Below are 15853 nucleotides of genomic sequence, written 5' to 3'. Positions count from 1 at the left end.
CAACACTAGAACAGTGAGATTTTATCTTCTTCTTACAACCTTTGTAGAAGCACCAGCAAAAGTTGTGGCAAAATTTAGATAAAGCAGAAAACCTGACATAGGGTCATAGGAAAAATGAGACAAAGAGACCTCAAAATATCTGCAGTTCAACCTCCCACTCCAAGCAGCAGCAGGGTTGAGATCAGAAGTTGCTCAGTGATTTATCTAGGCAGCCCTTGAAAACTGCCTAGGATGGAAACTACACAAACTTTCTGGATGATTTTTCCAGTACAAAACCAAACAAGTGGAAAATAAAATGTGTTGCTGAATGGGAAATAGGGAAATACTGTATGTCTAACTTTGTGTTGTTCTGAGACCAGGTTGCTATAACTACATGCTGTGCCTTCCAGAAATAGGTGTGTATACTGAGATTATTAGAGTTGATGTCAGGCATTCCAGAGAAGATCAACAGACAGACTTACCTAAATGTCATACTTAACTTACAAGAAACTCCCCTTTCTCTAGAAGACTTACAAAAGGCTAAAATCCTGTGGCCATGCATGTGAAATGCCATCCTATTGGCAGAGTGGGGAATCTCAGCAGTTTTCTACTCCTCAGGGTTCCCGGGAAAGGCAGCCCTCCAAAGTCTCTAAAGGGCCTTTATCTGGAAAAAATGTATGCAATATAGCAGATCACAGTAGTGATGCCCAGAGCAGGAAGTACAGCAGTCTTTAAATATTTGATGATTGGAGGCAAGTAGTTCATCATTCACTGCAGGTAAAACTGTTACCAATGGAAGAATTCCAACCCTTACTTGTCATGGTTCAGCCCTGATTTAAAATTAGATCCATGTTATCTAGGTTCAAGCCTCTATTAGTTTTGGTGTGCTGGCCGCATTTTATGGAAAGAATTATAGCATTTGAAGGACAGGAGGTAATGTCAACAAGAAGTGATATGATCCTGTCACACAGGACGCTCCCCTGGAAGACAACTGACTATAATTCCTATCACTACCTCCCATACTGCTTTATGCAGGGGTTTTGCCAGTGATCAATCACGCTCATAGTAAAAATGGGATGTTCAGACAGAACCTCCTGTGTCTCAATTTGTTCCCATTGTCTCTGGTTCCGTCGCTGGATATCACACAGAGTCTTCTTCTGTCTTCTGTACACCCTCCCTTCAGAAATTCATAAACATTGATAAAACTCCCTTGAGTCTACTCTTCTTCACCTTGAACAGCCCCAGGTCTCTGGGCCCTTTCCTGGACCCTGCAGTCTCTCTATATCTCTTTTCTACTGGGGTGCCCAGAACTGGTCACAGCACTTCAAGTGTGTCTCACCAGTGCTGCGTAGAAGGCAAAGATAAACTCCCTTGACCCACTGATAACATTCCTAATGTGGCCCAAACAAATGATTCAGGTTCTTCAACAGACAATCCTTGCTGTTGTGTTTTAAAAATTTGGGTGAATTTTCATGAGAAGGTTAAGATGATGACACAGAAGCAGATGTTTCTAGTGTTTTTTATTACCAAATAAGTAAACCAGATAATTTGTAGAGGAGAATTTGCAGGGGAAACATGAATCCTATAACAATCTGCCCTGTGTAGGATTTGCTTTAGTGATATTTAGTGCAGTTTGATTCAAAGAGTACATTTCAGAACAACTGGCTTGTTGTTGGTTGAATACTTTTAATATATCTCTTCAAGTGCAAATGCAATCTGAAAAAGATTAGTGTGACTAATGTTCCTTGAATTACTTCAGAGACAGATGTTTTAGATCCCAATTCTGCAAGTGTTTTTCTGTAAGTATAACTTGACACTTCTGAGGACTGATCATTTTAGTGATTGTTCTGTACCAAGGCTTTCAGCTGGGGATAACTTGACCTATGATACAGCAGTCTCTGATCTTTGTTTCAGTTCCTCCGTTTTAAAACTGTAAGTAGGGATAGAATTCAGCTGCCTGTTCTATTGTTACTGCAGTTGCCTTTTCTTTTTTTTTTTTTTGTAGAAGAGTGAATAGTGATATTTAATAATATCAGTAATAGTGAATTTTAAATTAATGTCCTTTATCTATGCAATGGTTCTAAACCTTGGTTCCTTCTGGCTTCAATAAATTTGAATCTTAAACTCTCCCTGAAATAGCCAATTTGAAAAATGGAGAAGAGTAAGCTGTCTCAGCCATGGGATAAGTAAACCTCCTTGCTCCTTGATTTTGCTTGAAATTGGATCTATATCAGACTTGCATGATTTGTGAAACTAAATGGTAGTCCTATGTTTTCATGCAGGTTATTGGTGTTAATTAAATTGTCTCAGAGATTGTGGGAATTCGAGAGGACATGGTTTGATTAGGACACCATGAGAGATGGTAATATAATATTTTACCCTAAAAAGCCTCAACATTACTATGTTTTTGGGTCAGGGTCCTGATGCTGAAGCATGACTGGAAAATTGTATTTTGCTGTGTATGAAACATTTGCAACAAGATACTTGTAAAGACATTTTGGAGAAATGCTACTTAGGCTTACAGAGTACACTGTTTCCTTTTCCTTAACAAAATAATACTTCTTGAAATCAATTTCTCTATGAAATCATATTTTAACAACAGCTGTGGGCCATACTTCTGTGTCTAGAATTTGCAATCTAATTCAAACAAAGCAAACTTGCTCAGCTTCCTCTCGGTGCTCCTTCAGTACAGAGTCTTGCAGCCCCTGGCTTTCCTTAGAGTCCTCTTAGCAGTGATTGCCAAAGTACTGTCACTTTAAAAATGTGCAGAGATTTATATGCTAGTTCTGAGGTCCCCTGGGATTCTGCTAATTGTACTCATTCCTTGCCTTCACAATAGAATGCATTTATAATCATTGTAACCTGCGAAAACACTAATTTATTAGTGCTGAACACGGGTTGTTTCACATCAAGATAAAGTAACTAAAACTGAAGTCAGGGAGAGACTTTATTCTAAAGACCCAATGAGCTGAGACCCCCTGGTGTGTTCCAGACACCTCAAATTATCTTTAAATGCTGTAGATTCCCTCATGATTTGTTCAGAAACTCATACCACTTCTGTGCAACTCCACTGATTTAATTTTTGTTCTATTCTGTAGGGGTTTTGGCTGAAAAAGGAGTATGATTTTTGCAATTTATTTTTCTATGAGAATTTTCCATGAGTTTGCATATATGCATTATAGAAACCATTTTCAAACTTGAGTCTGACTCAACTGATCAGATAATTGTTAGTTGAAAACAGGTAGCTGTTTTCTTAGTATGCAAACACTAAACACATCATTTTCCCCCACACAGGGGTAAATGACAGGATGTATAAAAATGTTCTGTTCTATTTCTACAGATAATTTTGTTTTCCAAACCAAACTAGAACAATATCTCCCCTTCCCTTCTGACGTTCCTGTGTTAAGAAACAAAAGGCACAGAAGCTCAGCCTGTAAAAGTTCTTTAGCCCACATGAGCAATTAGTACAAGCAAGATGCAGTACTTGTATTTTTCAGTAACTCCTTTATGCCTTATGGCCAGGTTGCAATTTACAGAGTTCAGAATCCAGATGCCGAAGATTAGGAGTACTTGCATCCATCCATCATCAGTTAGTTGACGTTTTAGAGTTACTGCAGTTTGCAAATGATTTTTGGGGTGGTAGAAATGTCTGTGCAGCCACCACTGTGCTGTCAGCTCTGCTGCAGCCCAAAAATCCCCCTGCCTTAAAAGTGTATCCCAAATGACAGCACCACTTCCAGGAAATAAGTTAATTGAAATTTTTGCTAATCTTCCCTCCCACTTCCTTATAGCTCCCTGTTGAAAGCAGAAAGTGAACAGAACTTTTGAAGGAGATAAGTTTTACCCTGAATTAAATTCTGCTCAGATGAAAAAATGTAGCACTGAATTTCAGTTTAAAAAAATAATCTAGACATAATTTTTAAAGTTTAAGGGTTTGAGCCATTCACAACACATTTCCACAATCCAACCATTCCAGGTACTTCTCAGAAAGCAGATGAAAAATTTTAAGGCCTGGTCTCTTGCAAGCAAGTTCTCTAGAACAGGTCTTGTGTTTTGTTGAAAAAAGTAGTTTTCGTGTTATGGGGAAAAAAAAAAAATTGTCCTTAAATCACCAGTCCCACAAGATGACCTTTGCCTAGAAAGTATACAGAAAATTTTATCACATAATGTGATGACAAGGGAAATAATGGAATCTGCCCACCAAGACAAAGCATCAGCTGAGTGGTGAGTGCATGTCTTCCTTCTTTCTTTTTGCCTCTTCCTCTCATTTTTATAGTTTAATGATAAAAAAACCATCTCTTTGGTGGAATTTCATTAACAGTCTAGAGAACCCCTGTTTCAGGCCAGTTTCACTAAATGTCAGTAATAGTGGTATGTTTTCTTTTCCTCTTCACAGAGAGTGGTAGGAAACACACATACATGGGATACAGGAAGGACAGCTCCAGGAAAAACTTTGCCAATGAGAAGGTTAAGAGGCTTAGTGACGTAGTACTCAACCAGCTAGGGGCTCTCCTTGGGTTGTGAGTTATTATATTTTTATTTCTACGGTGACCTGACTGGACGTAACAGCCACTGATTTGTACAATCATCTCCCCTGAGTTTGCCACCTTAATCATTTGTTATCTCTTTTTCTAAATTCAGAGTGACCAGAAAGTATTTTTTCAATTTCACTAACAGAAGGGTAGAAAAAAGGTTGTGTTGGATTCAAGTTAATTCATCAATCCTACACAAACTCTTTACATTTTTTTTTTGTTGCTGATCTTAAAAAAATCCCTTGTTTATATAGTTCTAGTTTACCTATCTAAGGCGTGGGGCTTAGGGGTCTATAACACTATCAGCATGCCTATCAATATTTCCTTGGAAAAATATTTAGGAACTCTGGTTACTGTAAATTTCCTTTAGAAGACTTGTACAAATGAAGAGTTAAGAATTTCAGAAGTATTTGAAGTATTGTTAATTTGAAACATCTGCTTATTCTCATTCTCATTGAGCAAAATTAATACTTTGCCTTAATATGTGATTTTTGAAATTGTTTTTCTTATGGCTGTATTTAAATTGGAAGTTTGGGTCTTATTCTGCATTTAATCACTGACTGCATTGTTACAAAGCAGGGAACTAAAATATCTGTAGTGAGAAAAATTATGCCATAATACAATTATTAAACTATGCATCTGTTTTAGTTAAAATTAAAATACTTATGGCCATTTAAATATGGGTTGTTCCCTTAACTGCTTTTTGAAACAAACCAGTATCAAACTGGCTTTTAAAGGACAACATTTTCTTTCTCATAACATCATGAAAAAAGAAACAAAAATTATTCAACATAATATTTTGCTCAAATAAATTTTTTGGCCTTGTGGTTTAAGTTTGTTTGTTGTGGTGTGGTTTGGTTTGGTGTGGCTTGGTTCTTTGTGGCTTGGTTTGGTTTAATGTGGGTTTTTAATCTACATTGTACCTCGATATGGAAAAGCCATCTAGACACTTCTGACAGTCTGTTTGAATGTTCTTCACCCCTGTGGCTTCCAGCAGGGAGGGGAAAAATGAAAGGCACCAATGCCTTTCACTCTTGTGCTTTCACAGTATTTCTTTCTACAGGACCCTGTTGTGATGATTCAGGAGTGTCAGTTTTGTGTCTGGCAGTGGGAGCAGAAGTGCACATCATTACCTGCATGCCTTTTTGTGTGTCTTGTTGCTGGCTTCTCACCTTTCTTTACTGCAGTCTCTACACAGCCACACTCCTGGTGTTAATCCCCAGATTTGGTAGCCTGAGCATCTCATGATATGGCTGAGGGACAAAAGCAAACAAGCACATGACAGAAGAGAAAGGCTGTCCTGTCTCTCACTGAGAGTCTCAGTGACTTTGGGGGTACCAGAGTAATCCCTTTTTGTAGCTGATATGGAGGTAAGTAGGAAAAGGGAGTATATTTAGAATTTGAGTTTTTTGCCTGAGCTGTTGCTTAAACTGTTCATAAGATGTACATTTCCATAAATTTTTGGTTAAGCAGATTTTTTTTTTTTATGGTCTTCATGTATAGCTATGGTGGCATACAGGTTGACATGATAGGCAATCTCATCTAGCTGTCTAGTAACTGACTAAACTGACCACTGTTATTTTCAATTGCTTGAAAGCATCCATAAGTGTTTCTTCATTAGCTGACAAGAAATGCCAAAATCACTCTAGGGGAAGAATCTCTGTTTGTCCAAGGAACTCAAAAGCCAAGGTGTTCAACAATATTTCAGTCTTCTGTAAATTTTGAAGAAAACAGAAAATTCTCCACTGAAAATGCTGATTCCCTATAATTTTAAAATTCCGGAGTATTTTTTTAACAAAATCAAATGTTGATACCTGTAATTATTCCATGGCAAAAGCAGAATGTGGACATATATATCACAGTAAATTCAGTGTTAAGTATAACTTTATGAACAAAATTTTAGATATGGAAAATATTTTTTTTTCCAAAATTAATGTATAGAATGGGTAGAGTTGCAAAAAAAAAACTTTCTTGAACTGATGTGTTTACAAATTTATGGACCTGTAGTAGGTCAATTACACTGGGATTCCCTTTAATGTATACTTAATTCAGTGTATGCTAACCAATGTATGTAATAATTGTAATAGTGCTTAAAATGATTCAAATTCTTATATGACTATCAGTGTAAAACCTTGTGGCAACAGAAGTCTGATTTTGTCCATTAATAGAATTCAAATAATTTAACTTGCTCAGCAAGGTCAAGTTTTGATGTGTGGTGGACATCCGTGAAGCCCTGGAGACTTGTAGACCTTGAGATGATGACCTGTTTGCAAAGCCTTTCTGGGGTTTTAAATAGATATTTATAAGAGCACTTATTATGTTTTCATCATCTGAAAACATTTAAGCATTTGATATCATAAATATTTTTTTCTTGAAAGAAATATTGACAAGTAATTATATGCAAAAGTTGCATTTATATGGCTTCTAGACTTTTCAGAGAAAATCAGCCAAATAATAGATTCAAGATGGAAGACTGTAGCAATAACACTGGTTTTGCTTGATAGAGTAGTTTTATTTTGTTTAGCTAAGGTATGCATGTTGGGTAGCCTGATGACAAAGTCTTAGGTTTCCCATTTCTTTCACTTTTAGTTTTCAGCTTGCTCATGCCATGTGGTGGTGTATTTGAACACTGCAAATGGCTTTAGTGGTTTTACAAGGTCAGAGTAAACCTGTTAGGTACATGGTCATATTTGTAATCACATTATTATAACTTAGATGATACAAGGCATGGGTGAAAAAAGTGTCAAATAATTTAATACATTATTACAGCAGTTGAAAATCACCTTTCTAAACTATGAACTCTAGATCTTTTATTATGTCTTTATTTTGTGAATATTCATTGTTATACAATGTATTAAAGAAACTTTCAGAATTCTTTCCTCTCTGTTATGAATAGTGATGAAAATTATCTGAATTTAGATTGAACAGTGGCATGTTTACTTTAATTTATAATCTCATATCTGTGTAAATGGATTTTGTCACAGTTTCTAGTTGTCACTTGCATATATAGTGGCAAGTCACTGCTGCAGCAGAGTGGTTTTGTCCTTGAATCATGGGCAAAGGAAAGAATGTTATAGGTACATAGTAAGATCTGAAATCTACATTTCTGCTGAATTGTACAGATCACTTATTTGAATACAACTAAAAGTATTTAATCTATGGCTCAGGAAAGTCCAGATTTCTTCCAGCAATTTCCACTGCATTTAAAGCATGTCCTTAGTACTTCTTGAATATAAAAGATTAAGTGAAAAAAATAAGCTTCAAAAGGAACGTGTATTATTGAACTTGTTTGTGTGTCTGTCTGTGGCTGCCCACACAAATACTGGAAGTTGTTCATCAACACTTTACCACCTGTATTCATTTTCTGCTTCAGCAGTGACTAATCGATTGCAATTTGACTTGAATATGTCACATTGTTCATGGATATTTTCTCTTTATGCTGTTCAGTGTTTGGTATACATCTTTCACATTCATAGTTACTGATTTTCTTTGGCTGAAAAAAATCTAAGCTGCTGTTTAGCAGAACATTTAGGCTATTAATGTAATAAAAATCAATGTAAGACCATACATGAGGCCAGGTGAAATTTAAATAAAACTTGTCTCTCATTCATGCTCATTCTCTAGCAGGTTTTACTCCCTCTCTCCCACCATGTTCTCACAGGCACTATGATAGATATATGTGTGTATGAATACCCGATGGAGGGAATAAAGAAGACAAAGCCAAACTCTTTCCAGTGGTATCCAGTGATGGAACCAGAGGAAACATGAACAGTTTGAATTACAGGAAATTCCATTTAAACATAAGAAAAACCTTTTTCTTTCTTTTACTGTGAGGGTGACTAAGCACACTGGCACTAGTTGCCCAGAGACTTACTGAAGTCTTCAGCCTTGAAGAATGGTTAGGAAAGCTTAAGACCTGATAGAATTAAATTTGGCCAGGGACATAAAGGACAGCAAGAAAAGCTTCTACAGGTACATTTGTGATAAAAGGAAAACTAGAGAAAATATTGGACCTCTCTAGAAGGAAACGTGAGACCTCATTGTCCAGGATATGTAGAAGACTGAGATACTCAATGTTTTTTACCTCAGTCTTCACCAACAAGTCCTCCAGTCACACTGCCCCTGTCACAGAAGGCAGAGGCAGGGGCTAGGAGAATGAACAGTCCAGGTTTCACCTGAGCTTTGCCATAAAGATCTTGTATTCCTTTGATGTCTGTTGCTGTTTGCTGCATACTCATTCCATTGAAATCCCTAAAAAATTTGCAATTAAATATGTAAAATGTGGGGTTTAGGCCTTATTCACTCTGAAGTATTTATTTAGAACTTGGAGAAAGTTTGGCAAAAGCACTAACAGGTACTTTCAAGTGTCTGTATAAACTGATAGAGTATAAAGTCAAAGTAGTAATGGTTTGCTTTGACTTTATACCATTAGAAAGTTGAATCCTAATTAAACTGAGAGTTCTTTTTGAAAACTTTTAATACTCATTAATGCATTAACTTGCAGTCTGCTTCTTTACAGATTTTCTATCAGGATTTTTCAGAAGTAAAACAGCAAAAATATTGACCATGTTATGACTGTCATTGGAAAGATGTTGATTGAAAAATATGAAAGGATTTATGTTGCCCTTCTGCTATAGGGTTGCTCTTGTACCATGTGGGCTCATACAGTCTATGGCAGATGCAATTCCCCAGGAGAAAGACTTCTTATGTCCTTGTCATGCTCTTTTACCATTCTGCAACAAATGAGGCAGGTGTTATATATGCAGGTCTTCTTTGGGAGATGCATATCATCTGTTCCCAAAATATTAGTCCTTCAGTACAGCAAGAGAGGAAGGATCCTTTAAAAAAAGTAATATACGCCTTCAATGTTGGAGAAGGAGAATGAAAATATTGTATATAAAAATGGCTGATGAATTTATAATCTATAAAAATTTAGTTCTGCAGTATTTTAAAAATGCATAGTTTAATTTTATATAAGCTGTACATGGCTTTTAAAAGATAAGCACTCAAGTAATTAGAGCATATGGCATTATATCTACACCTGCTGGGGTCACCAGCAGGAATGAGTGTTTCTTCATCCTCTGCAGAGACTTCTCCCACTTGAACTAACAAAGTGTCTAATGGAATGTGACAAACTGTTATTACTGGACCTGTGCTCAAGGAGGGCAGGGTGCTGTGTCCCTGCAGGGCAAAGCTGCTGTGCCATGCTGCTGATAGCAGAGAACTGGTGAGCACAGAAACTTCTGTATTGTATCACAAGGTCTTTGATCACTGTTTCCTCCAAGGCTCTCATATTGGGTCTTTCCCTTTTCTCCAGACTGTCTTCTTGTATTGCAGCTTCTCATCCCTTCTCATCTTTTTGCTAAGCTATTTGTGTTCTTATGTTTCCTGGCTTCCAGTCCTAGTTTTTGTCTCCCAGGCATTTACAGATTTACACTTTCCTAATCTGTTTTATTCTTCTGTTAGAGATTCTTGCCCTGTTCCTGACTGCCATTGCACTCATTCTTACCAAGAGGTCTTGCTCTCTCTCCCTCCCTTCTTCAGCTCAGCTTCCCCTGCTTCCTCCCCACATTCAGTGAAAATGCTGTTTTGTTTTTGATTCCACCATCATCCTTGTTTTCCGTCTTCCTCCTTCTTCCTAAGATTTCTGGAAAAGTTTTCTTTCTCCTTTCAATTTTTCTCTCCTACTGCATTTCCAGTTATGTGTCGTCATATTAAAAGCCAGTTTAAGAAACAGGGTGCAATAGGCTACACGGGGGATATAAGGAAGTAAATGACTTCTGTTCCAACTTTCGTGTCCCCCAAATTATGTTCCAGCAAAGCCTGTAGCAGCCCACAGCAATCCAGGGCTGCAATAGCAGAGAAGGTCCCAAGGAGCTTGAGTTTGCAGAGTGACAAATCTATGTAGAGCCTTCACTGACAGCTGGCACTTATGAGGAGCAAAATGGAGATGTGAAATGAATCTGCAATTTGGACAGTCTATTGGAGCTTTATAAAGAAGTCATCTTAAACTAGCTATAAATGGCAGGTGAAATTTTGCCTCAGTTCAAGTTTGGATAAGTTGGCTGAAAATAAGGCTTTGGAAATAGGGGTCAAAATGAATACTAATGTTATAAAGTCCTGTTACATAGTCAGGAAAAGGAGAGTATTAAGCATTGATATAGTGCCAAGAGAGATAAAGCTCTGATTTAAGGGCTTGTAAGGATAGAAAAATGTATAATCAGAAGGAGAATATGAGTAAGAATTGATAAGTGTTAAGTAACTGCAATTCTTAGTAAAATAAGTTTGTGCAAGAAATTCTGGAACAATTATATGCAGGAATCTGATTTGAAAAATGAAAAATTGATCCTAATTGGTAGATCTGTGCATCTAAAAATGACATTTTATTCAGTCCTCATGAAGAGATTTGTGATCATACTGTATATATTTGGATAACCATCTCTAAATTATTCAAAGGACAGGAGAGGGAAGTTAAAACAAATAAAGAGAAAACATGGGCAATATGAAGATGTAAATTGGGTTGTAGGAGCATGACTGAAAGTGGAAGAAAGAAAAGAAAGTTGATTGTTGTAATGAGAACATTTTCCCCTTACATTTGTTATCTCAACTTGTCATGAGTGAATATTGGGGGAGAGGATTTTTATAATACATAATGTTCCTGTTCTATTGAAAAAAAAAATTTAAAAAAATCTAGAATTTCCTTAAAGGGAAAAAATTAAATAATAAAATTCAATCATTTCTCAATCTTGTACTGATGTTTCAAGGCTAGATGCATTAAGCATTCTCTTTTCATATATGCATACATAGGTCCCCAAAGACAATTTCAAGTTACACAGTCAGTTAATGATCCAGTTTCTTATAGGAAGACCTTCTTTTAAAGTTGTTTTATTTTGTTTTCATTTAGGTCACCCTGTGTCTCTCATCTTTGCAAGCAGCTCTCATTCGTGTCATAGGCATTTTAACAAGCTTAAGCTCCAATAGCATCTTCTGGTCCCAAATGCCTCCTGACAGAGCACAATGTACACAAAGCTATCAACCTCTGCTGCATATGAAATTAGCAACAAACATCACAGTAGAGAACTCTATAGAAAGAGATGATAATTGCAGATATACAGTAACAGTGGAAACCTGATGAAGGAATTGGGCACATGGACTCATGCAGTACCATCTCCTTAATGGCCTGTTCATGTTTTAGACAGTCCTGCTTTTCTCAAAGCACAGAAGTGAAAATATAGCTGAATCAATAGATATAAATAAATTTGGGACTTCTAAAGTGTCTTCTTGCACATTTCTTTGCAGACAGAGGACATTGTCTATCAGGTTTATTGAGTATTTGTGACGTATAGCATTACCTTCACTACAAAGTACCCAAGATAGGAGAAAGTAATCTTTCTTCTGTTATGCCCCTTTCCTGTGCACTTTACAGGATCAAGACAACTGTTAAGTTTAATGGGAGTCTTTAGTATGCAAGTGTTATTAGTTTGAAACCAGGATGAAGGGTATCACAGATTTTTCTGAATTTTAATCAGAGATGGATGGAAAGATCCTGCAGAGCAGATTGGCTGTCCATTTATTTTCTCAGGCTCTGGGATAATGGCATTCTTCAAGGCTTTGTGAGATTTCTGATATTTGTTAGATATGTTTGGTGTCTATGCACTCAAAATACTTTACATTAAAAAGTATGTTTCTCTGCAAAATCAAGTGGCCAGGAATGAGGAAGTGTCTTAAAGGCTCTTTTATGCACTTTTACCCACCTGCCTTCTATTCTGGATATGCATCTGGAGACAAGGTCAATACTGGGCACAAAGTACATGGTTACCTATAGTGGAAAAATTAAAATGAAATGTCCCTTGGAAAGGCTATATTGGGACCCTATGAAGGGTCCTAAATTTTGTGACTATATAATTTCTGTCTCTTCTCTAAGGCAGCGAGGACCATCTGTCATAGTAGCACTTGCTGTTGACCAGCCAGGCTGCCTCTTGCCTGCACAGCCTCACGCACAACCAGGTTTGCTGGTATTGCTGCTAAGGGAGCATAAAGCAGTGCTGTGTGTTTCTGGGAAAGGGGAGATTGCTCCCCCAGTGGCATTTGTGATTTCTTCCCACATTCTTTTTCTCTTTATCCCTTGGGAGGGTCTGTCCTGGCCCTCTGCTATGGGGTCACTTTCTGCTGCAGAAGTAGCCTGGAGAACACAGGCAGGTAAGTCAGTCTTTGGGGACAAGACACCACCAAAGATCAGATCAGCTGGAATGGGGGATCAAAGGTTCATGAGAGATGTTACAGAGCTCACCCAGACTCCCCCATGCTCTTGGCTTTTCATACCTTATTCTTCACTCCACTGACAAAATTCTGCTGACATTTTTGAGCCCTTTGCTTTTGCACAGAGCTCCTTATCCCTCTAAAACAAATAGAAAAACAAATCCAAACCTCACCAATACTTTTTGGCCTCCTGCAGTCCTTCTTTCCACTACTAGTTAGTCGATGAGATTAACTGTGCTTTAAAAATGAATCAGTAGTTTGTGTAGTGCATGATGGTCTGGTTTAGTCCTTTTTAAAAGCAAAGCAAATTCAAACAGAGCCAAGAGCAAAAAGTCGTCTCTCACAGTTGGCCACTAACTGTGAGTTAGTTTTATATTTCTGTGTGCTCAGCATGAAATATCCAGGAACAGATCTGTGGAAGCCTTGAGCACACAACTGCAGGCTGAAATCACTTGAAGTTGTGCTTTGAACATACAAGATCCTATGAAATGCTAAATGTTCAGGAGGATGATGGCTTAATGCTCTTGAATTAATTGCCCCACATAAGTGAATGCTTTTGACAGTTTTGGCTTTACCTTATTTGGGCCTTAGTTCCCAGGGGGTAAAGCAAAGATGAGACCAGGTAGTTGGGAATGCTGTCAAACTCAAGTAATTAAGGCTTCTAAAGCATGAGATTTGTGATGGAGAAGATGAAACAAAACTCATGCTGAGAGCAATGATTTAGTGTTCAAACCCTAACAGGTCTTTTTACCAGAAGGGTAACTTATTATTTCTCTATTCAAAATCCAAATTCTTCTTTTTATGATGTGGAAGGTGTTTTCTTGCCTCTGGGAAGTCTATTTAAACCTTCTTTATTGAATCCTGCTTAGACCAGACGCTTGGTATAGTTGGTTCAAGTTTGGAAAAAATGAAATGGAATGGGAAGCATGATTGGAAAGGTAAGTGTGAGAGGATGCCATCTGTACCTGCCAGAAATGGATTGGGCTAGATTGTCTTTAAGGTTATTTCCAACCCAAAGCATTCTGCAAATCTGTAAAATGTTGTCATTTTGCCTTATGTGCCAGTGTACTAATGCCATTATTGAAGATTCCAAAACCTGTGTGCCTTTGAGTTTATAACTGCACCACTCCTAATCCCTCTTTACACTTAGGCTGGGATCTTAGCAGAGATGGGATCTGAACACTTACAAATGGTTTAATGCAGACAAAATTCACTGTGATGATGAAGCAGGGAGTTTGAATCCAGGCTCTTGCCAAACTGCTCATCTGTCTCCACTGACCTTGTGCTGGGGCAAGTTCCAGGTTGCGTGCAGTACATGATCTCAACAGATGGGGAGTTTAACTCCTCATTCTCTAATTAGTATATAATATTTACTTGTTATGGTCTACTGACACCTCTAGACCTGATATGGGTATTTTCATACACAAGAAACAGCTTTCAGTTATTGGATTATAATCAGTATATTGACAGTGACTCTAGAATTTACACTCATCTAATTTTCACACTCAACTATCAGCTTTATTTCTCAGAAGGCTGACATTTGATAAGCACTGTAAGATATATAAGCTTTACCTCACAGTCCAGAGATATAAAACGATAGGATCTTCACTGCTGTGTTTTATTTCTGAAAGAGAAGTTAAACTTCTTGTCATGAATTACATTTGCCAGACCTACATACAGTGGGGAACTGATAAAATTTTATGGCCTTGAAATTGTCACTCAGCAGTTTTGCTAATGTTAACAGCCATTCACAACCAGAAAATAAAACACAATATGCTTAGAAAAACTAAAATTTTTGGCCAATCTTGGCACCTGATCTGAGAACTTTTTATATTAAGTATATTGCTTGCTGACAGTGGTTCATGGAAGCTTGCAGAACTAATTCTGTTACGGAGGAATTATTCCTGTCAGCAAATAATTCTTTGTAAATCCATTAATACTGACAAAGGGGAGGACATGTATATAAATAAAATATGTATATAATAGAATGTAATATAATAAAACATAACAATTGCTAGCTGGTGTGGGGAGGGATGAACATTGCTGATCTTTAGTACTTTAAAATTGTAAATGCATCTAGGGTTAAGTAACAAGATAGTCAATTCCAGAGTCATACCAATTAACTATGTCTTTCACCGAAAGCAGCAGATATCTGCTGTATTTTACAGCAGTGTTCTGCTTCTTTATCAAAGAAATAATAAAAAAACCCTTCATGCAAATCTGATTCCAAATGTTGAACAAATTGTCTAATTACTTTGTAAAGAGATGCCTGATCAACTACCTATTTAAAAAAACATGACATGCTGGATAAATTGCAGAAATTATTTTGAAAAGTGCAAAACTAGACCATGAAACTTGTAACTCTCTTGAGGCTGATAACATGTGGTCCCTGATTAGCATTTAAGCTTTTTTTTGATGCAAAAAAGAGCACCTTATGAAAGAACACACTCCCAATGCAGTGTTTTCTGATTTCATCCATTGTTCCAGGTGACTTAGATTGTAAACAAGATTTTAAACAAAGGAAGGGAACTGTGGCAATAGCTTAAAAACTTTTTTCTTACAACCAACTCCAGCATGGTTAATGCACTGCTGCTTTGTAAAAAAACCCTTCTGAATTAATTTGTAAAGCCTTAGGGTAGCTGTGTTCTACTGCTTTAAAAACAACTTTGAAGGAACAGTGTGGCTCTAATGTGGGCAGGAGTGAAGTGTTATTGGAAAATCATATTGTAGTCCAATGGAAATTACTAGGTTTCCCACACCCAGGAAAATGAGTTGTTCAAATAGTCCAGCTGAAGGAAAAAAGCTCAAGTAATGCTGTCCTAGCTTGGATTTAACCTCTCATGGGCAACATTCTCACTGGACCGAAGACTGATCTGGAAGGAGAATAATCACATTGATTGAGCATTGAGTTCAAGCTAAATGAGTTTAAGTCAATGTGCCTTGCTCACCTGGACTCACCTGACTTGGGCACCTACATGTAGCTTGTCCACCTGCCATAAACATCACCAGCACAAAACTGGAAGCTGACTATGTTTCCAGAATTGTATCTCCATTTGTTTTAAGAGCAAAACAATATTGTTTGG

Source organism: Aphelocoma coerulescens, chromosome 3 (assembly GCF_041296385.1).
Source record: "Aphelocoma coerulescens isolate FSJ_1873_10779 chromosome 3, UR_Acoe_1.0, whole genome shotgun sequence".
Taxonomy (NCBI): domain Eukaryota; kingdom Metazoa; phylum Chordata; class Aves; order Passeriformes; family Corvidae; genus Aphelocoma; species Aphelocoma coerulescens.
This window is presented reverse-complemented; position numbering follows the sequence as displayed.